Genomic DNA, 22,390 nt, shown 5'->3' with positions numbered 1-22,390 from the left:
TACATTTATGATAAAGTAGATAAAACACAATTATGTCGGCCTTGGCTCATAGTTCTTGTCTTTAAATGAACTTTGTCTGTGTGTGTTTCAGGTCCTGCACTCTCAAAGACTGAATGAACCAGCATTGCAGCCATGGGTCACTGTGAGCATTACAGAGAGGTTGAAGCCGCCCACTGCACCTGTATGGCCGGAGTCGCAGAGACCTGCAGCCATGTCACTGCTCTTCTGTAGAAGCAACAGTGCGGATCCATGGCACAAGGACTGTTACAGATGAACCTGCATACTGGGTTGTGCTGGGTAATATGACCAAGATACAGCCAGAGGTTGGCCATAAGATGGACTTCTCCTCTTCAGCTGCCCAAAAAAAGGCTCTTGATCAAAACATAAACACACCATCCATATTGAAACGTCAAAGGAGCCGTCCTCAAAAAAGAAAAATCCCACCTTCTACTGTGGAGGAGTTGTCACTGCTATAATGCCATAATGTTTTATCTAGGGGTCTAGATTTATGCCTGTTGTGCACTGCCATGTAAATAATTTGCATTTACTGAATATGTACTGACTGAGTCCCACTGTTCAAAAGTTGAATAAAGAAACAAACTAATTTTTGCCTCTTTTTTTTTTAATTAAAACCACTTTATAGAACATCACATCAGTTACAATGTAGAATCCATGTCATTTATAGTTTACAAATGACAAAATGTTTACACCAAATCATGACAGTGTTTACATGATATCACCCACTACTAACTTATTCACTGTATCTTTTGAAAAAAAAAATACCGCTATTTATACGGCAAAAGACTTAAGAATATTTAACAGGAGCAGGTTTCATTTTTCCCTGGTTTTGCTACCAAACTGTTCAACAAACACAGCAAACCTTCACCATCTTATCCAGAAGGGTCACCTCTTCACCCTCACATGGAAGAAGTAATCTGATTGGCATGGTGGTATGTTTGAAGCAGGTCCCTTGTGTAGCACTGGAACCCAGTCATGATGTTTCATCCATTTCATTGGCTGGTTTGCTGCAATAATGCCAAATAATTAGCAACTCTATAAATAGAAGGTAGTTCTGCAAAATCACTCAGTAGGATGTTTGTTCTAATTTGCTATGAGCTCAGAGCGCATCGAAAATAAAACTAATAGGCTATAAAGAGTGATATGAACATATTTAGAACTTACCGGAATGGAAACGTCGGGAGCACCAACAGATATTTGGAGATGGAAGAGAACTGGATATCAGCTCGTCTCACAGCTGCTATCCAGGCTAGACGCTTTTGTTTGGTAACATCAATACACGAGCTCCCTCATGTTGCTTCCAGGTTGGGAAAGAATGAAAAGATAAACCATTTTCAAGCTTATTCTCTTGCCGGTCGTGTGATCGAACATTGCAGCCGACCACACAGCAAATACAAACCATGGCTGTTGTGTGTGACTTCGCTCCTTTTTTGCTTGTGCTTTGTTTTGACCCTGAAAATGGCGCATCCCACCCCCGTGACATCACGCTCCAAAATCCTAACGAGTGCAGGAGAGCATATGACCGTGCAGCGTTTAAAGAGTGGAAGTACTGACCTTACTTTGAGTTTGATTCCGTAAAAAGTGACAAAAACATTAGCGTCTGCTGTTCACTGCGTGGGAAGAAAACTTCTTTTTACAGCGAAAAAAAACCCCTAAATGTCTGAGCAAGCACTGACAGTACGTGAAATTCACAGAGAAACTGTCATATCCTTCCACTGAACGCTGCGGCACACCTGCACCAGGGCAAACCTCCGCCTGCCTCACTCCTGCTATACAGGTGAAAATAGAGCAACGGGACCGCTGAGTCTTTGATTTTATTTATTTTCGGCTGTGTTTTACTTGCATCTATTTGAAAGACTGAGTGTAAACACAGAAAACTATTTTATTTTATGTGCTGGAATGTGCAGAAAATAGGTTTAAATGTTAAACAAATTTCTTCCAGTCAGGGAATGTTGCATATAATTTAATGTTTGCTTGATGCATAAAGTTAAAAGATTAAAACTAATAAAACTAGTTTCAAAACGAGACTTTTTCATTTGATTACATTTTATATGATGGATTATGCAGAAAAAGTAGAATTGGGCTGAAAGATCTATTGCTTTATTACCTATTCAGGTTGTAAATCATTTTTTTAAAGTAAGTAAGTAACTAAGTAACTAATTACTATTGAAAATAAGTAATCAGTAAAGTAATGGGATTACTTTTGGGGGAAGTAATAAGTAATTAGTTACTGATTACTTTTTTCAAGTAACTTGACCAACACTGCTGGCCAGAGCGCAGATCTTGCTGCCATGCAACAGCGTTTTGCATGTGTGTTCTCTGTTCTCTGTCACACAACTCTGAGAGTGGGAATTGACTGCTATGCTGGAGATGGGGGTGTTAGAAGAGTTACACAGCACTTGGTGTAGCCCCATAGTTTTTGTGGAGAAGAAAGACACAGGACATAGGGCTACTGGCAATCTTACTTGTCTCGAGAGTCTAAGAAAAAAATGGCCTTCTCCACTCTGGCTGGGTTGTACCAATTTGTTACACTTCAGTTTGGCTTGTTAGTAGACCCAGCCACTTTCCAATGCCTCATAGACTGGCACACGCTGCATATTCTGCTGCCTATGGATGATGTTGTCATCATCATTAGTGACACCTGGGCGAAACCTGTGAAGCGGGTGGCTGCGGTATTGGAATCCCTGAGGCAGGCAGGGTTCAGAGGCAACTCAAAGAAGTGTGCAATTGGACAGATGGAATTACAATATTTGGGATACTACCTGGGAGGCCGGTGCATGCACAGATGGAGAAAACAGCAACCATTGCAGCCTGCCCATATCCCAAGACCAAAAAAGAGTCGAGGCAGTTTTTCGGGCTGTCTGGCTAACTGGCATAAGTTGGGTATGTGAGTGGGAATGTGGTCTCCAGAACCAGTGCAGAGAAGGGGTGGCGCAATTGGTTCAGGGCCAATGTTAGGGAGTCTGCCGTTTTTTGTCTCTAAGTTTACACTTAAATAATAATATATAACATAATATATATAATATAATGTACATACAGTGCACACTGTTCACATGTACGCTTAAAAATAGATACTGCCAACTTATAATGGCAAGTAAAACAACAATAACAACGAGAATCAGATAATACACTCAACAAAAATATAAACGCAACACCTTTGTTACTGCTCCCATTCCCCATGGGATGGACGTAGAGACCTAAAATTCATTCCAGATACACAATATAACCATCCCTCCCAAACAGTGGTCACAAATCAGTCCAAATGTGTGGTAGTAGGCACATCTGCTATATTGAGATAATCCATCCCACCTCACAGGTGTGCCACATCAGGATGCTGATCTGACATCATGAGTAGTGCACAGGTGTACCTCAGACTGCCCACAACAAAAGGCCACCCTGGAATGTGCAGTTTTTTGCGCTATTGGGGGTCTGGGGACCCAGAACCGGTCAGTATCTGGTGTGACCACCATTTGCCTCATGCAGTGCAACACATCGTCGCATGGAGTCTATCAGATTGTCAATTGTGGCCTGTGGAATGTTGGTCCACTCCACTTCAATGGCTGTGCGAGGTTGTTGGATATTCGTGGGAACTGGTACACGCTGTCGTATACGCCGGTCAAGCACATCCCGAACATGCTCAATGGGTGATATGGCCGGTGAGTATGCTGGCCATGCAAGAACTGGGACATTCTCAGCTGCCATCTGCCCTGAACAATGTGAACCATGATTCATCCATGAAGCGCACACCTCTCCAACGTGCCAGACGCCATCGAATGTGAGCATTTGCCCACACAAGTCTGTTACGGCAACGAGCTGGAGTCAGGTCAAGACCCCGATGAGGACGACGCACATGCAGTTGAGCGTCCCTGAGACGGTTTCTGACAGTTTTTGTTGTGGGCAGTCTGAGGTACACCTGTGCACTACTCATGATGTCAGATCAGCATCCTGATGTGGCACACCTGTGAGGTGGGATGGATTATCTCAATATAGCAGATGTGCCCAATACCACACATTTGGACTGATTTGTGACCACTGTTTGGGAGGGATGGTTATATTGTGTATCTGGAATGAATTTTAGGTCTCTACGTGCATCCCGTGGGGAATGGGAGCAGTAACAAAGGTGTTGCGTTTATATTTTTGTTGAGTGTAATAAGATAATGTTAATGTAATGTTAAGTTGCCTTTACTTGCAAACGTTACTTTTTTTGTATAATATCGATAAGCTCATATTTTGTTTAAGGTTTAAATGAACCATAGGGAAAAATATGGTAGAGCCCTTTAAAATAAACCTTTGTGCAGTTAGTGAGCAGCTATCTAACTCCTTTTGTTTAGTAGAGAGACTGCTGTGAGTAATAGTACAAATTCTGAGGCAGATGGAGTCAGCCATCAGTGTTCAGCCAGGGGGCCTAGCTTATTCGAAGCTTGTCTATCGGTTAGGGGCTTTTAGCATTTCCTGCTTCTTAATTCTGATAAGACAGATTTGATGGTCACTGGACCACAAAAAATTCATTACTTGTCCCATAAATTCACCTTGAAAATTCTGGGACAAGTAATGACTATCATAAATTGCAGGGACAAGGTAAAGAACTTGGGTGAGTGGTTTGTGCTGTCCTTCAAGTCTCATGTAAAACAACCAACAAAGACTGCCTTTTATCATCAGACAAGTTTTATCAATTGACACTGCAGAGGTTCTTGTCCATGCATTTGTGTCTTCAGGCATTGATGATTGTAACGCTCTTCTTTCTGAGTTACCAAAAACAGTTTTAGAGGTTTACAGATGGTGCAAAATGCAGCTGCTAGCATTTTAACAAAAACTGGGAAATTTTAGCACATTACCCCAGTACTCAAATCTCTTTACTGGTTGCCTTATCAGGTTCGAACCTTGTCAGGTTCAAGCAGTTCTGTTGCTCACCTACAAGGCTTTAAATGGTTTGGCGCCTTCATATCTCTCTGACCTGACCTCTATGTTCCATCCTGTGCTCTCCAATCTCAGAATACTGGCCTTCTAAAAGTTCCTAAAGCTAGAAAAAAAGACTATTGGAGAGATTGTGCTTTTTCTTTTCGTGCCCCATTTTTATGGAACAACCTTCCTCAAGATATTAGGCAGGCATGCTCTGTTTTTAAAGCTAAGTTAAAGACCCACTTGTTCACCCTATCATATGTGTCTTAATTCTATACCTATTAGTTTTTAAATTGTAATCAGTTTTTAAATTGTATTGGGGTTTTTTCTGTATTGCTTTTATTTACTTATCTTCTTTTATCTTCAAATAGCTGTTCAGCACTTTGTTTGAAAGCATTTATAAATAAAGGCCTTAAAAACCTGCGTGTTCAAAAGCAGCAGTTTCAATTTTTATCCTCTCCAATCCTACTGAGGACAAAGTACAGCTGCTACATGCAGTACTGCCACAGATTCCAATCTAAACTCTAATGAACTGTCACACTGTGTATGTTTGTGTTTCCCAAATGGATGTGAAAGGGACTACAGAGATTACATTCTGTGCTGGGATTTTTATTTTTCAAATTATGCTGATAGAAATTTTTGAAAAGCTCGCAGTGTAAAGTGAGCTGTAATCATTAAATACTGATGAATGAATTACTTATATGTATGATTTTTTTTTTTTTTTAAAAAAACAAACAAACCCAAAGCTTTTTAGACCATTAAATTGTTAATATATGAGAATGGAAGTGAACCTTTTCCTCCTGTTACCTAAACTGAGAAAATTTGCCACAACAGGCAGAGACATTTTAGTTAATCCAAGGACCTTGGTTGCCAGCATCCATCATAGCGACCGCATATTGACATTGTAGGATGTAAGCAATTGCTGTTTCTCAGGGAGAAAAAAGTGCTATTTGGTCAAGAGAAAACATGAATGCACCCTGCAGACGCAGGACAGCCTCACCCCAGTTCTAGCCATCATTGGTTCAGTACAGTTCAGTTCATACACTACCAGCAGCTTGGCTGTGAGCAAAGGGCCCTACTCGCCTAAAAAAAAAAACTCCCGCACCAAGCTCTTCTCCATTCAGCCCTTTTCTTATGCTTGTAAATCAAACCTTGCACTAACTCAAATACACTAACCTAGGGGTGATGTCACTCCTGAGTTACAACATCCGAGGTATGCATTTGGAATGCAGCACCTGTTGCTACTGAGTTTCAGTTCAGTTCTTGTGTAATTTGACACACCTCAGCCTTTGTTCCCTGTTTCCCTGCCTTAAGAGTGACAGCCACCCTTCTATTGATAGTGAATGGATCAACTGAAGGGCCAGATGGTCCTGTGTCATGTCTGTGGTGGGTTTTTTTGTGTGTTTCTTAAGGAAAATCAGAATCAGAATCAGAATCAGAATACTTTATTGATCCCTGGGGGAAATTATTTTTTGTTACAGTGCTCCATTTTAAACCAACATTAAGACAAGACAGACAATACACTAACTAAGAATAGTACAATATATACATATATATACATACATACATACATAAGTCACTCATAGATAAATAGATAAATAGATAAAAACAACAGGGCACGGAGAGGATCAACTAGGACTTAGTGCTACACTTTACATGAGAGAGTCACACTACATAAGACCAAATAATTGGTCTGGAGGAAAAGTGCTCGTCATTGTGATATGCACAGAATTAATCCAGAGATATATTTTTCTTCCTTCCTTTTTTATTTCTCATTTTATCTGATCTTTGTTCACATATATTAGTTTCATTCCAGAAAGTATCACAATCCAACATTAAGGGGTTTTTTTTTTGTTTGTTTTTTTCATTTTAGACAAACTTAAGTGTGGATATAACAAGGCAAGGCATCAGATAAGAAAGTGCTGCTGATGGTTATCACTTTTTCCTGAGATAGTGACAGTGCTGAAGGAGAAATGGAGGTACTGTGTCTTCTGTCTGGCTCTCAGCCACCAGTTCACAGCTCTGGAGTGCAGTAAAAAAGAGTTATAATGTTATTGAAGACCTCCACTCATGTGCTTCATTGACTCTCACCTCCAACGTTGTCGTAAAAGTCACTTCCCTTGAGGTAAATCACTAAGCACCAGGGTGCAGAAGTGAAGTAAAATTGTAAATGAATGTCACTTTTACAGGAGAACATCCGTTTGTCAACCTCAGGAAAACAAGCTGTCAAAACACAAACACACACAGTTGTTACATAGAAAATGACTTATAAACTAACATAAATGTGAATGAATGTGCACTAACCAGGGATAGAATTATTCAAAGGCCATAAAATATATATTTTCTAATCATTAATAACATGAATTTATTAAGTGTATTACTGGCAGATCTTGGTCTAAGACAGAATTAGCTTCTTCACACAAAATACAATCCCTGTTTCACAAAGTATATTTCAAGGCTTTGGTGACTTGATAACAAAGGGATATATTGGACTCAAATGCAGAAACTCTTCCAAAGTATTTAAAAGTGGAGTATTAATGTAAAGTTCTCTTTTTTTGGTAACAAATTCAGTGATGGTGCTAACCTATTTTTTGTGTGTTTTTGGCAATAGCATTTTGATAGGCATCCTCAAAAGAGTGACCTTTGTCTTTTAGATGTAGATGGACCATTGAGTCTTGTCCAATCGAGGTGGCTCTTCTATGTTGTGCCATTTGTTTATGAAGTGGCTGTTTGGTTTATCCAATGTAGAGGTCTGAGCATTCCTTACTACACTGTACAGCAGGGGTGTCGAACTCCAGGCCTCGAGGGCCGGTGTCCTGCAGGTTTTAGATGTCACCCTGGGTCAACACACCTGAATCAAATGATTAGTTCATTACCAGGCCTCTGGAGAACGTTCAGACATGTTGAGGAGGTCATTTAGCCATTTAAATCAGCTGTGATGGATCAAGGACACATCTAAAACCTACAGGACACCAACTCTCGAGGCCTGGAGTTCGGCTCAGGAAATTTCATACTTTGCTAACGAAAACTTATATTTCCCAGTCAATACCTATACAATACAGAGAAGAATAGGAGCTCTGTTCATTTCCCAGATCATCTGTTCATAATGGCTTAATGTTTCCAAACAATCTGGATTCTTAAAAACTAAACTGCAATACTTAAAATAATTGTGTAGAGAATTTTCAGTAATTAAAGACTTGTAAAGCTGACCTTTATTTTTTCAATTAGACATGGAACTATTACTAAACTCTGAGTAGTAACTCAGGAAAAAAATCCCTATTTTCTGGCTGTTGGAGCGCCATAATCTATCTAAAGGCTGAGATTAGATCAGATTGATTAAACTAAGGAACATTAAATCAGTTTATTCCATGAATCTCATTAAACATTTTTATCCAGTAATTGCAGAAATTATTGTTACATTCCATCACAACATACATTTTTTAGTGAACAATTCCATAAACAATGAAATGGTCGTAAACTCTTGCAAAAACAAAACAGCTGAATAATTAGATTTAAAAATCAAATGTAATCTTTGATCCCTTGATGAAACTTGATTAACTTCTCTTTGTCTGAGTATGCATTTTAACTGTGACTGGCAAAAAAGATCACCTCCTTGACAATGTACTGTAGTTTAGACATATCTATAGCTATCCATTATTTTTAACTCACTGCACCGATTAATAAATATATGACATCAGATATTTGAAGTGATGAGCAGACTGACACTCATTGCGCTAATAACTGACAAAAGACAAGAATATATGGGATAGCTGAGGACACAGCATCTGGCCCTTTCACACCTCATTGAGTTGATGGAATACTAATAAAAGCCATATGACAACAGCATACTAAGTGTGCAATTAATATTCTAAAATATTCCTGCGCTGTATGTGGCAAAGACCTGTTGGAGGCTTGTTTGCAGGCAAAGTGACAGTGCTGTCTTTCCAGTAAAGAGAAGATATCCTTATTAACCTTTTTCCCAGAGCTGTGTCGCAGACAAAGCAGCATGTTCTGCTGGATGCACAGAGTACACATGGCGACTGTTTGTTGTCCTGCTGCCTGACAGCTGTCCTATCTACACATAAATAATCTCCTCTGTAGCTTTTTGTCCTCCGAACTCAAATGCTAACTGACTGATCTGCAGATGAATCTAAGTCACTGCACAGCTAAAATGAAAATCATTTTCTTACAGCCTGGGTGTAAAGGTGAAGATGTGTTCAAATCAAGAAAAAAAAAGATATATATACATATACATATATATATACACTGAAAAAAAAGGGACTGGCCATCTCTTGGATTTATGTAAGCATCTTGCATGTATTTAACACAATTGCCTCATGTTTTAAAGATAAATGTAACTATATAGTGTAAAAACTACATGATATGCAGAAAGGGTGTATTAAATTGTTTATATCATGTTCAGGTGAAGTAAGTTAATAAGATAGCAACGTTAAATCTCGTGAAACCACGCGTGATTTCATCTCGCGGGCTTTGGATCGTGGTTTAAAAAATGCATCCATCTCAGTCAAGTCGAGCAGCCAACTCTACGTTTTTTGGTATGTCTTGATTTTTTGAATTAATATTTACCATATTTCAGCCAAATGTAGTTAAACGTCTAAAGTGTCGCCATGTAACATGCTAAAAAAGAGCCGTTAGCTTATTTGCTGTTTTATCTGTTATCAAAGAATTGGCGCTTTTTCATTTGAATTTGTCTTTGGCACAAGAGCCGTAATATCACATTAAACCTAATTACGAGGCACTCTCAACATAATTTGGTTTTCTGTGTGAATAGATTTGTCAACTGACTCTTCAGTTACATTGTGTATTTACTGCACCGTGGTGTTAGTGAGATTTTGGACATTGAACAGCTTTAGCTAATATCATCAGCGGCATTATGCTAGCTTACATCCCTACCCCTCCTGCCCTCACCTGCTGTCCTTTTGTTTTTGTTTTTGTTTTTGTTGATGCACATTGAGAGACCACATCTATTCTGCATTTCACCAGGAGTCAGCTGATGGATTGTGGGTTCAAGGTGTTATGGTAAGAAAGTATATTCTATTTTCGCTTAAGGTTTCTGTAACTTAATTATAATAGGTTTTTTATAATTATTAGATGCATGCATACTCAAATAGACCACCCTATTAATACAACTGAGAAATCCAAAATCTGCCATAGGTTTGACTTATACCTGTATGTATTGTCAGAAAGGTGATTACTGGACTCACATTAATGCACACTTGAACTAAAATGAGGTTGTAACTTGTGGGTTCTTGGGTTGCAAATCAGAAATAAACATCTTTGGATTTTTTTAATCCCATAAGATCTGGAAACACAGTTTTTATTCAACAAAACATTACTGATTATTAACCAAGCACAGTGCCTGCTGTTATTTCAAAATAATTTTATGTCATTTCAGATGAAATGCAGCATTCCAGTGCATCCCAACCATGCCTTTACAGGTTTCTGACGGAGCTGAGTTTCTCTCTGACAGTCTGCTGAAAGTGTTTGCAAAGTGATCGGGGGAACAGGGCACAAAGCTAAAGGATGTAGCTGCCATGATGACAGTAAGAACTTTAAAATTCTTTAACTACAAAGTGTATATGTATTGCATTAGGTCAGTAAAAGATTTTTATGCTGCATCCATTGAAACAGTCAACTATTACCTGTGAGTACTGATTCCACCGAAAGGATGCCATAATTTTCGTCATGCATTTACTGGCCCACTGAGAAAAATTGATCTTTTTAAAAAAATAAATGTTCTGGAAACTATATATCCATAAAGTTGATGTCAAACAGGAACTTTTGATATTGCTTTGTAGATGCTGGTGTTGCATGTTGACTGGTTTAAGTTTTTGTCTGGGATCATTTTCTTCTGTGCTACTGAAAAGTTCACAAATATCTGTTTTCTTTGTTATAATACTTTAGGATGACATTAATGCTCAAAGGGAGTCTCATCAAAGTGCTCCGCATCTGTGTGAAAGACAATTGCAACATCTTGGTGCAGGAGTTCATGGTGAGTGTTTTATGAGTAGATTGTGGCTTTGCAACATTTTAAAATGCATTTAGTTATCCACTTGATCCTCATTGGACCAGTTAGGACCAGTAGTCCTCTTTAATAATTTGAAGTTCACATGAGGCCTGGTAGTGAACTCAGCCGCCGGCCCTTGAGGCCCCACCCCTGTATTAGGGGTCACATCAGTGTGAAAAAACTTTAAATTTGTCATTCTAGTGAACAAAGGAAAATCCCACCAATATTTACATTAGCTTTTGTTTGAGAAAAAAAAAAAAAAGACCAACAGCTAACCAAATTGTGGGGCTGAAAGTCTAAATTCTAACATCTTCTGAGTGACAAAACCTGGATTTCTGATGGGCCGGTGTCTTTCTAAGAAAAACTAATGTAAAGCATTTGAAATTATGTTTTTCACCCTCTCTTAGAAACTCTGTTAGACCATGAATGGCAGCATGGCAGGCCACTCTTTGGCTATAGCTATTTACTATGTTGCTTGCATTGGTTTAAATTACTCTAACATTAGAACTGGTAGATTCAAAAGAGATGAGTTTAAAAAGGAATCTTAAAGAAATGTTTTGTGTTTAACCAGGACTTGACTGAGGCTACTGCACAGATTGAGAAAACCACAATGAACATCTGTCTCCAGAGGATGCACCAGGCAATGACTTTTCTGACGTTGGCATCATCATCGAGGGTATAGTAGTTCTTCAAGATCTGGATAACGTGACCTTTGCAGTAGCCATGCTGTTTGGACCTTTTTTATTCCTTCAATATGAGTTACCCATCACAACTCTGCTACACTTTTGAGGTGATTCAAAGGGTGGTAATGGAGTTGGATGCAACTCAGCTCTCAAGAAAAGCTCACAACTAAGACAAAACTGCTCCTGCAACGAAGCTCACTGTTATGCATGTGAGGTGACCAGCTCTAGGTGAGAAGACATTTAAATCTCACACTTGTTCTGCTGCATTTTTGAAGCTCAATTCCAGGAACAGATCGCAGGGTTCATTTTTATATACACTGCAACTGCCATGAGGACGAGCCGTTTTTTTGTTGTTGTTGTTGTTTGTTTTTCCTTTTGCTCTGTACAAGTTCTCTGTCTGTTTGGCAGCATTTTTAAATTTCTCTTTGTATTTTTTCTTTCTTTTACTAGTGAAGAGATGTAGCATGAACAGTTATGCAGTCTAAATATCCCATATGGGCCGTGTGAAATGGTATTTTCAGTTTCATTCAGTTGAAGTAAGGAACGTTGAATATTTCTAAGCTTGCTGTTTTGAACCAAGATGTCACAGTATGATCAGTGCCGTAATTTTTGACAGTCACTGTATCAATGTTATTTTTGCATCTCTTGAATAAAGGTTTTGACCTGCAAGTGCTAATTTCTTTAGTTATTGGGGTAAAATGGGTAATGTTAATAGGAAGGTGTTTGCCAATTCAGTAACCTAATTTAATGTTAATGGAAACTAACATTACCTCAAATTGTTTAGTTATAATTGTTGTTTAACTGAATCTTGACGTCAGAGGCCTTAAATAGAATGTTTTGTATTGTTCTTTCCCAACATTTTTCAAAAGAAAGAGTCTAATTTCTTTGCTGTGATTGATTCCAGAAAACACGGAAGAACTGACATTATTTAACTGTTGGTTTATATAGATTCAGTAGTGGAGTAATGTCAGTTTAATTCTTTACCTACTGTCAATGCAGTGAAATTAGACATTTTGTTTTGAAAGGTTACTGGTGGATGCCAGCAACCATCTTGGAAGAGAACAATATAATCTGTTATAAGGCCTCCATTTGAAAATTGTGTATTTGATACTAGAATATAATAGCAAAATGTAATTTGAAGATAACATGTAGTATTTAAGTGACCAAGTAGTATTGGGTAAAAGTTATTGAATGGTGTTGGGATAAAGTGAGAAAATTGTGAAGGATTAAAATATTTCAAGAGCTCAAATTACTTCATCAAAACATGTTTAAGTCACATTTTATCAACACAAATTGCACAGGTTTATTGAACATGAATAAATTGTGTTAATTTAACTCAATTGTTTAAGTTGCTGCCAAAGCAAAACATCTGTGTGCAACAAATGTCCACCATTGAATTAAGTAAATCCAACAACATATTTTTTTCAGTGTATATATATATATATATATATATATATATATACATATATATATATATATATATATATATATATATATATATATATATATATATATATATATATATATATATGTAATTGAAAAAAGATTAATATATCCATCAACAGTGTCATCAGTAAATATATTCCTTAATGTACCATATAGCATCTCTAAGCTTGTCATTTGAAATTAAATGTTATGATGGTGCCTATACTACTTGAAATTATAATTTAGTTACTAATAACACCTCTTTGAAATGTTATTTAAAAAAATTAAAATGCTATGTATTATTTGTGACAGTATTGCATACTCCTTATTATAAATGAATTCATTACCTGTTCTGTGTTACTCTGCAAGATGTTCTGAGAGCCATAGGCCCGCATGATTACCAGTTAACAGTATAAACCTTTGGCACACTGATACAAATCCTTACGCTAATGAGGATGCACAAAAGACACATTAATTATTTCAATTTCAATCTATGTTCAGTTAAAACACAAACATGTTTCAGTTGAGGCCATCTCTGAAAAAACAAAATTACAGTAAATAAAATTAAAAGTAACCACAAAAAAGTAACACTTGTCCTATTAGAAGAAATGCAAGGTTATCTGAGATTAAGTGCTTAAAGCAAAGTTGTTGAAAAAGTTCTTGTATGTCATTGTTTTGAGGCCGCTCTACGTGTACTAGCTGCGCCTGCTCTTTGTCTTTTCAAAACGTGTATCTCTTAGACTTTATATCCTTGTGTTTGTTTGTGTTGTATTATATTAAAATGCTAATTAAAAAATGTATCACTCATTCATAAAGAAGAAAGTTTTGTAACTATCTCGACTGTGTCTTTTCCACAACAGTTCTTCTTTCTAATTACTATAATAATTTATACTTTATTAATCCCATAGGAAATTACTTAGTCTTCTGGGACGATTGTGGATCAAGAGTTGGCATTTCGTCTTGTAATTGGAAGGTTGCCCGTCCGTAGACACGCACACATATTTATTATATATGTGTGTCTCCTGTGTATCTTCTAGAAGACAGATAAGAGGTGGCTGAAGAAGCCCCAGGTGGGCTCTCGGCTACATGATTGTCAGCTCCAGTAATTCAAACCAGATTTATGTCAGTGTGCTGTGAACTAGGATGTTGTTTACTTTAATATTTCATTGTGCAATCTGGACTATATTCATCTGAGGAAGGTTACTATATTGATGTAACTTGGTGACTTTCCTACTTGTAATATATTAATGGACATTAGTATGCAGATGTACTATGTATATGAACTACGCATTAGTATTGCAATACCGGGTCATATTTACAGGTTTAGATTTTTTTTAAAAGACACCAGCTGTAACTACATAGGTCCAATAAAACAATGGCCATGCATCATACTGATGTCTGTGAAGGTTTATTTTTTGCTCAGTCACTCTACAATATTAAAAGAAAATAAAAGACAAAATCCCTTTATGTTGGTGTAAATGGTAAATGGTCTGGTTCTTATATAGCACTTATCCACTCTTTAGTTTAGACAAGCATCATTTTTCTACAGCTAAACGCTTTCTATCTCATATTCACCTTCTGATGGGAAGAACTTGGGGTTTAGTATCTTGCCCGAAGGACACTTTACATCCTTTGACATGCCAGTCTCCGGTAAGTCAGAGCAGTTTGGGATTAAACCACCAACCTTGAGTTGGTAAAACTATACAAGATTTGTGTGAATTAAATTACACCTGTGAGGAAATAAAGATTAAAGATGTGATATTTTGCTATTTTTGCCTGATTTACTCACTGCTGTATTACCATGCACAATATTATCTACCAAATTGTCTTGCCCTGCCAGTGGCAGGTTGCATCATCATGTGCAGCCTTTTAAGGCAAAAACCAGGTCATGTTAAAAGCTAGGCAAGGAGGCAAGGAGGCCAGGATCTATAGCTAAGGATCTACAGTTTCAGACATTTAAAAAAGTGATTAAACTTTTAGCTTAAATTTAACCAAATCATACAATCTTATACTAGATATTCATCATCTGATCACATTGAGCAGTACAGCTCTGTTTGTTCTGTATCAGGCATTTGTCTACATCATAACTGAGATTGCAAATGGAGAACACAAAGGTTTTAATAATACAGTCATCATCAGTGGCTTTTTTTATTCAAAAATAACATTCTCCAAATATTTTCCACTTTTGGTATGTACAATATTTTGTGTAGTTGTTGTTTGATAAACGTTCATAAAATAAGATATGGTTTGAAGTTTGCCTCTGCATGTAACTATAGCAGCTGTACTCACTATATAATAGTGACTTGTGAATATGGATAATTTACAGGGTTTTCATCTTTCCATTATCTTGTTCTCTTTCTTTTTCAGTGTCCTTTATATCCTATTTAACAAGACTAACTGTAGGCTTGAAATAAGCCAAGAATGGCACAGACAGCAAAAGCTTACCAAAGATGCTCAGTGACAATCTTGACAGCACACAAAAAACAGCCAATCAATGATTCATTAATCCAATATTTCCAGTGTTTATCTTATCTTCAATGTCTGTAAACGTATCTAAAAACCATGCTTGAAATTGTAGTTTATTATAAAAAAAACAAAAAACAGTGCAATATTTTGCCCTAAAAAAAGAAAAACCCTTGTTCAGCACAGCCATACATGGCTAGTGAGAGGCTTTGAGATAAGTGTTGCCGTCTTGGTTGCAAAAAAACAGATGTGAAAAGTCTGACTGTGTAACCCCATCTTCATTGGCTAATTACGGTGGCCCCTAGAGACAAAACACTTGCAAACTCCAAAACACAACGGAAGTGCTCCAGGACGCTAGGGGCAGTGTTGAGCTTTTGTTACCTAGTAACTACACAAGCCAGGAAGTACCAATGACCGGATTTGGGCTGTATCCCAATTCAGGGTCTGCAGCCTTAAAGGCCGCATTTTAAGGCCGATTATGTGATAGCGACATGACGAAGGCTGTTCCAATTCAAAGGCTGCTCGAAATGCGGCCCTCAAATGCGTCCTTAATTTCCCTGAATTTTAAGGATAGGTTGGTGTAGCCTTCATGGCCCAACATATCCCAGATTTTATAGTGCGGCGGTGGTGTGGATGACTTTGCCGAAAAAACGGCAGAAGAGTAAACTTTCAGAAGTAAGTACTGAATATTATGTCACTTATTTATGTGCAAATGTTTTTATAATGAAGAACATTAAAACATTACTGTTGACCACATGTTGGGAAACTTATGTGACATTAGCGATGTTTGTACTAACTTGGTTTTAAAGCCTTTACTTCAAAATATCCCATATGGAAAAGATATATATAAATCTTATAAAGTTTGTATCTGTCTTGTGTGAAACTTGTATGAAAAGCATATAAGAGTGAAAACAGATATAAGATCCCTTGAAAAATTATATAATGAAACTTGTATGTTTTGGATACTTACTAAAACAATGTATGAAAGTAATGAGAAAGTGGCCACTTTCATGAGTAATCACATATAAGTTTTTACTATTTCTTTTCCATATGGGATACGCCGTTCAATAGTTGACCTTAATCTTACAGAGAATGTGATGATTTTATGTATAATTAATGTCAGTCATATATCCACAAACACAACAAGCTGAAAGTCAGTGATGCTGCTCGGTTTGCAGTCCTGAATATCACGGCACAAGCAGGATTCACTGCACTGTTAATGTTAGCTATGTTAGATTGCTGCCTCTGTTCGGTGGTGTCGAGCCAAACGGACTTTAACGTGTGTTTGAACGAGCTGACGGTTCACTCGTTAAGCTGAAAGAAAGATGCTTTAATCACAGGAGTCACACATGTGTCCACTGTACCATCTGGGAACTCTTCTTGTTTCGTAATAACACAATCCTCCTTCTTTTGTGCTGTTTTGTAGCAGTGTATACACCTGAGACTGTCACCTGTCTGTCTGTCCTGCACTCTCTCTCTTTTTCTTTCTCTCTGATTGTGTAATAAAAGTATGAACATTCATTTAGAAGTTACACTTGTGTTTGAATCCTGCAGCTTATCAAATGGTAAATGGACTGATTCTTATATAGCACTTTTCTACTCTCCCAGAGTACTCAAAGCGCTCTATACAACATGCCTCATTCACCCAGTTTGGCCATATTTCAGAGCTGCAACATCACTGGAGTGCCCAAAAGCACAAGGTGTGCAATACTCAGAGACATGGCCAAGGTAAGAAAGGCTGAAAGGCGACCACCACTGAACAAGACACACAAGCTGAAACGTCAAGACTGGGCCAAGAAATATCTCAAGACTGATTTTTCTAAGGTTTTATGGACTGATGAAATGACAGTGAGTCTTGATGGGCCAGATGGATGGGCCCGTGGCTGGATTGGTAAAGGGCAGAGAGCTCCAGTCCAACTCAGACGCCAGCAAGGTGGAGGTGGAGCACTGGTTTGGGCTGGTATCATCAAAGATGAGCTTGTGGGGCTTTTTCGGGTTGAGGATGGAGTCAAGCTCAACTCCCAGTCCTACTGCCAGTTTCTGGAAGACACCTTCTTCAAGCAGTGGTACAGGAAGAAGTCTGCATCCTTCAAGAAAAACATGATTTTCATGCAGGACAATGCTCCATCACACGCGTCCAAGTACTCCACAGCATGGCTGGCAAGAAAGGGTATAAAAGAAGAAAAACTAATGACATGGCCTCCTTGTTCACCTGATCTGAACCCCATTGAGAACCTGTGGTCCATCATCAAATGTGAGATTTACAAGGAGGGAAAACAGTACACCTCTCTGAACAGTGTCTGGGAGGCTGTGGTTGCTGCTGCACGCAATGTTGATGGTGAACAGATCAAAACACTGACAGAATCCATGGATGGCAGGCTTTTGAGTGTCCTTGCAAAGAAAGGTGGCTATATTGGTCGCTGATTTGTTTTTGTTTTGTTTTTGAATGTCAGAAATGTATATTTGTGAATGTGGAGAGGTTATATTGGTTTCACTGGTAAAAATAAATAATTGAAATGGGTATATATTTGTTTTTTGTTAAGTTGCCTAATAATTATGCACAGTAATAGTCACCTGCACACACAGATATCCCCCTAAAATAGCTAAAACTAAAAACAAACTAAAAACTACTTCCAAAAACATTCAGCTTTGATATTAATGAGTATTTTGGGTTCATTGAGAACATGGCTGTTGTTCAATAATAAAATTATTCCTCAAAAATACAACTTGCCTAATAATTCTGCACTCCCTGTATTGCTGTAATTGTTTATATGCTTTATATTTTCTGAGGTAAGTTGATCTATAGTGTTACATCATATTCTTTAAGGATGTTATGTGTTTGTATACTTTCTGCTCAGTTTGACCCATTTAGCAGAAGTCAGCCTGTTTAAGGCCCTGATATCTATTCCGTATGACTTAAAGCAGTTATGACATGGTCTGATTTTCTCACCCAATAAAGGAATATTCAGTATATCAGTCTACTCTTCATTTTATCAGAAACAGTTTGTACATTTTCTTTTTATAAATATATGTAAGCAATGAGCCAAATTTAGTAATGCCAACATACTGAAGGAACAACATTTGTCTCTTATATATGATACACCTATATATGCACTGTCAACGATACTTGTGTTTGAGTGAAGATTTAAGGTGATAAGACATATAAATAACTGCAACTTGAATCTGTACTGAGGCTCAGTATTTGACACAGAGTTCATGTTCACTGCTGTAATAGCTAATAATGATTAATATAATAACTATAATATTGGCCATATGATATTTACATTACCAAAGTGATATGACTTTAGTCTCATGAACAACATTAGCTAATTGTTATTTACTAACTAATCTTAAATGACTGTTCAGGGCCCTATTTCAGGAAGCCGGTTTAGAAAACTCAGAGTGAAAAACGATACTCAGGGTTGAGTAACCCCGAACTGTCCAACTCGGAATATTCGGTTTCAGAAAGGCTGATAACAATAAGTTCAGTCAACGCGGAGTTGCTTTAACCCCAAGTTAAGCGCGCGCACGAGGATACATAAAGCCCTGATTAGTGGAGCACAGATTAAGCGAGTCACCATGGAGACGGAGGGAAAGAAGGCGCGGTCAATGTATTTTACAGCGCTTGAGGCCGAAATTCTGATGGCAGCATATGCCGATAACATGCAAATTTTGCGGAAAAAAAGTAACACAGCCTCAGCTGCAAAAGAAAGAGAGCATGCATGGCAAAACAAAGCCGACAGAGTCAATGCGTGAGTGTTAATTTAAACATTGATCTAGGGATTTCCACCCATTTAACACGTTATTTTATTATATTTCATTTTATTTTTTATTTTATACATTTTATTTTGTGACGTGATGTGAGCACAGGTGCAACCCAACAGGTCCCAAACGTTCCTGGCAGCAAGTAAAAATGAAATATAAAAATATAGTCCAAACAGGTAAGGTGTAATTGTATTGTGAGCCATAGTGCTTGGTCTGTTTGTCCCATGTAAATCAATTGCAGTTAGAGGCTACATTAATTTTCTTTCTGTAAGCACTTATTGAAATTATCTGAGCACATTACAAGTACATATTTGCTCTGTATGCTCAAATGTGACCCGTTATAGCCAACAGAAAAAAAAGCGGAGGCCCGAAAAACAGGTGGGGGTCCTCCACCACCACCACTCACAGAGGCTGAGCAGTTGGCTTCCACATTTGTGATAATGTTGACAGCATCACATATGATCTTCACAGTGCACAGTCTCCTTCATTTACTGAAGGAGCAATGATTGGAATGTGAGTGCCATCTACAGTGGGGCAAAAAAGTATTTAGTCAGCCACCGATTGTGCAAGTTGCCCCACCTAAAATGATGACAGAGGTCAGTAATTTGCACCAGAGGTACACTTCAACTGTGAGAGACAGAATGTGAAAAAAAAATCCATGAATCCACATGGTAGGATTTGTAAAGAATTTATTCGTAAATCAGGGTGGAAAATAAGTATTTGGTCAATAATAAAAATACAACTCAATACTTTGTAACATAACCTTTGTTGGCAATAACAGAGGTCAAACGTTTACTATAGGTCTTTACCAGGTTTGCACACACAGTAGCTGGTATTTTGGCCCATTCCTCCATGCAGATCTTCTCGAGAGCAGTGATGTTTTGGGGCTGTCGCCGAGCAACACGGACTTTCAACTCCCGCCACAGATTTTCTATGGGGTTGAGGTCTGGAGACTGGCTTGGCCACTCCAGGACTTTCAAATGCTTATTACGGAGCCACTCCTTTGTTGCCCGGGCGGTGTGTTTTGGATCATTGTCATGTTGGAAGACCCAGCCTCGTTTCATCTTCAAAGTTCTCACTGATGGAAGGAGGTTTTGGCTCAAAATCTCACGATACATGGCCCCATTCATTCTGTCCTTAACACGGATCAGTCGTCCTGTCCCCTTGGCAGAAAAACAGCCCCATAGCATGATGTTTCCACCCCCATGCTTCACAGTAGGTATGGTGTTCTTGGGATGCAACTCAGTATTCTTCTTCCTCCAAACACGACGAGTTGAGTTTATACCAAAAAGTTCTACTTTGGTTTCATCTGACCACATGACATTCTCCCAATCCTCTGCTGTATCATCCATGTGCTCTCTGGCAAACTTCAGACGGGCCTGGACATGCACTGGCTTCAGCAGCGGAACACGTCTGGCACTGCGGGATTTGATTCCCTGCCGTTGTAGTGTGTTACTGATGGTGACCTTTGTTACTTTGGTCCCAGCTCTCTGCAGGTCATTCACCAGGTCCCCCCGTGTGGTTCTGGGATCTTTGCTCACCGTTCTCATGATCATTTTGACCCCACGGGATGAGATCTTGCGTGGAGCCCCAGATCGAGGGAGATTATCAGTGGTCTTGTATGTCTTCCATTTTCTGATGATTGCTCCCACAGTTGATTTTTTCACACCAAGCTGCTTGCCTATTGTAGATTCACTCTTCCCAGTCTGGTGCAGGTCTACAATACTTTTCCTGGTGTCCTTCGAAAGCTCTTTGGTCTTGGCCATGGCGGAGTTTGGAGTCTGACTGTTTGAGGCTGTGGACAGGTGTCTTTTATACAGATGATGAGTTCAAACAGGTGCCATTCATACAGGTAACGAGTGGGGGACAGAAAAGCTTCTTACAGAAGACATTACAGGTCTGTGAGAGCCAGAGATTTTCCTTGTTTGAGGTGACCAAATACTTATTTTCCACCCTAATTTACGAATAAATTCTTTACAAATCCTACCATGTGAATTCATGGATTTTTTTTTCACATTCTGTCTCTCACAGTTGAAGTGTACCTCTGGTGCAAATTACTGACCTCTGTCATCATTTTAAGTGGGGGAACTTGCACAATCGGTGGCTGACTAAATACTTTTTTGCCCCACTGTATACAGCCAATCACGCCTGGGAACCATGAGAATAAATGTAAAATTTAAGTAGTAGTTCAAGTATCACCACATCATGAATTAAGTTTCGTTCATCCTGATACCTGCAATTTTGTGGCATCCCTCTTTGATAAATTTTGTGGGTCTATGACCGGGGAACACCACAGACGAGTACAGGAGACGTTTCAGTGCAACTGTAACATTCCTGACTGCCCGACAGACGGTAGCCTTGGAAACGTGCTCAGCGTCACCAATATTATACAGAAAGCTCCCGTTTGCAAAAAACCGAAGTGCAATACAAATAATATGTACAGAACTGAGAGAATGTCCGCGATGTGTCACATGAGCAATATTACGCCTGAGGATGTTATTCAAATGAATTATAGATTGTGCTGAAAAACGGTAACGTTCACACAGAAAATCATCAGGAAATGATAAAACGCGCTCTAATCACTCTCTCCCGGCGGAGAGCTCTGCGGAGAATTTGGGCTTCAACATCTACTGGCTCTTCAAGGAAGGAGCACGCCATGTCTGACACTTCCTACAGTCAGGTTTCCGACAAAGAGGCGGAGAAAGTCAGGGTTAGTTGAAGTTAAGCTAAGGTTAGCTTAGGAGTGTGTCGTCATAGTAACTCACTCGGAATTAATCTAAACTCGCTTTGTGAAACCGAAAACCCAGAGTTTTTGTTAACTCAGGGTATACTTACTCAGAGTTTGCACTAAACCGGCTTCCTGAAATAGGGCCCAGTACAGAAATGAAGCCCAAAAATCATGTTTTACTGTCCTGTGGTCTCAGCCTCAGATACTTGTCAAATCACTCTTGTAGCAACAAACAAACAAATAAACAAAATATGTTCTCCTTCATTTCTGTCAAACAAAGTTGTATGACACGTTTCCAGTGGTTGCTAGGCAACCTGGGAAGCGCGACGGAGACTAGACCGTCGCATACAGACAAACTTGCCGGTTTTTTTGCAAATCGAG

General features: G+C 38.6%; 1 long non-coding RNA gene across 1 annotated transcript; it reads left to right on the top strand.

Moving 5' to 3' along the window:
* Positions 1-9,547: 9,547 nt before the first annotated feature.
* On the top strand, positions 9,548-12,499 carry LOC147309794 (uncharacterized). The gene is made up of 4 exons (XR_015125857.1): positions 9,548-9,957; positions 10,334-10,481; positions 10,843-10,930; positions 11,517-12,499. It is a non-coding gene; the product is annotated as an uncharacterized LOC147309794 (long non-coding RNA).
* The last annotated feature ends 9,891 nt before the right edge of the window (positions 12,500-22,390 follow it).

Source organism: Aulonocara sp. 'chitande type north' Nkhata Bay, linkage group LG17 (assembly GCF_057382095.1).
Source record: "Aulonocara sp. 'chitande type north' Nkhata Bay isolate Kocher_YH1m ecotype deep benthic linkage group LG17, A_spYH_male_GT1.1, whole genome shotgun sequence".
NCBI classification, from domain to species: domain Eukaryota; kingdom Metazoa; phylum Chordata; class Actinopteri; order Cichliformes; family Cichlidae; genus Aulonocara; species Aulonocara sp. 'chitande type north' Nkhata Bay.
Note: the sequence above shows the minus strand (reverse complement) of the source record. Positions and strands in the feature narration are given on the sequence as shown.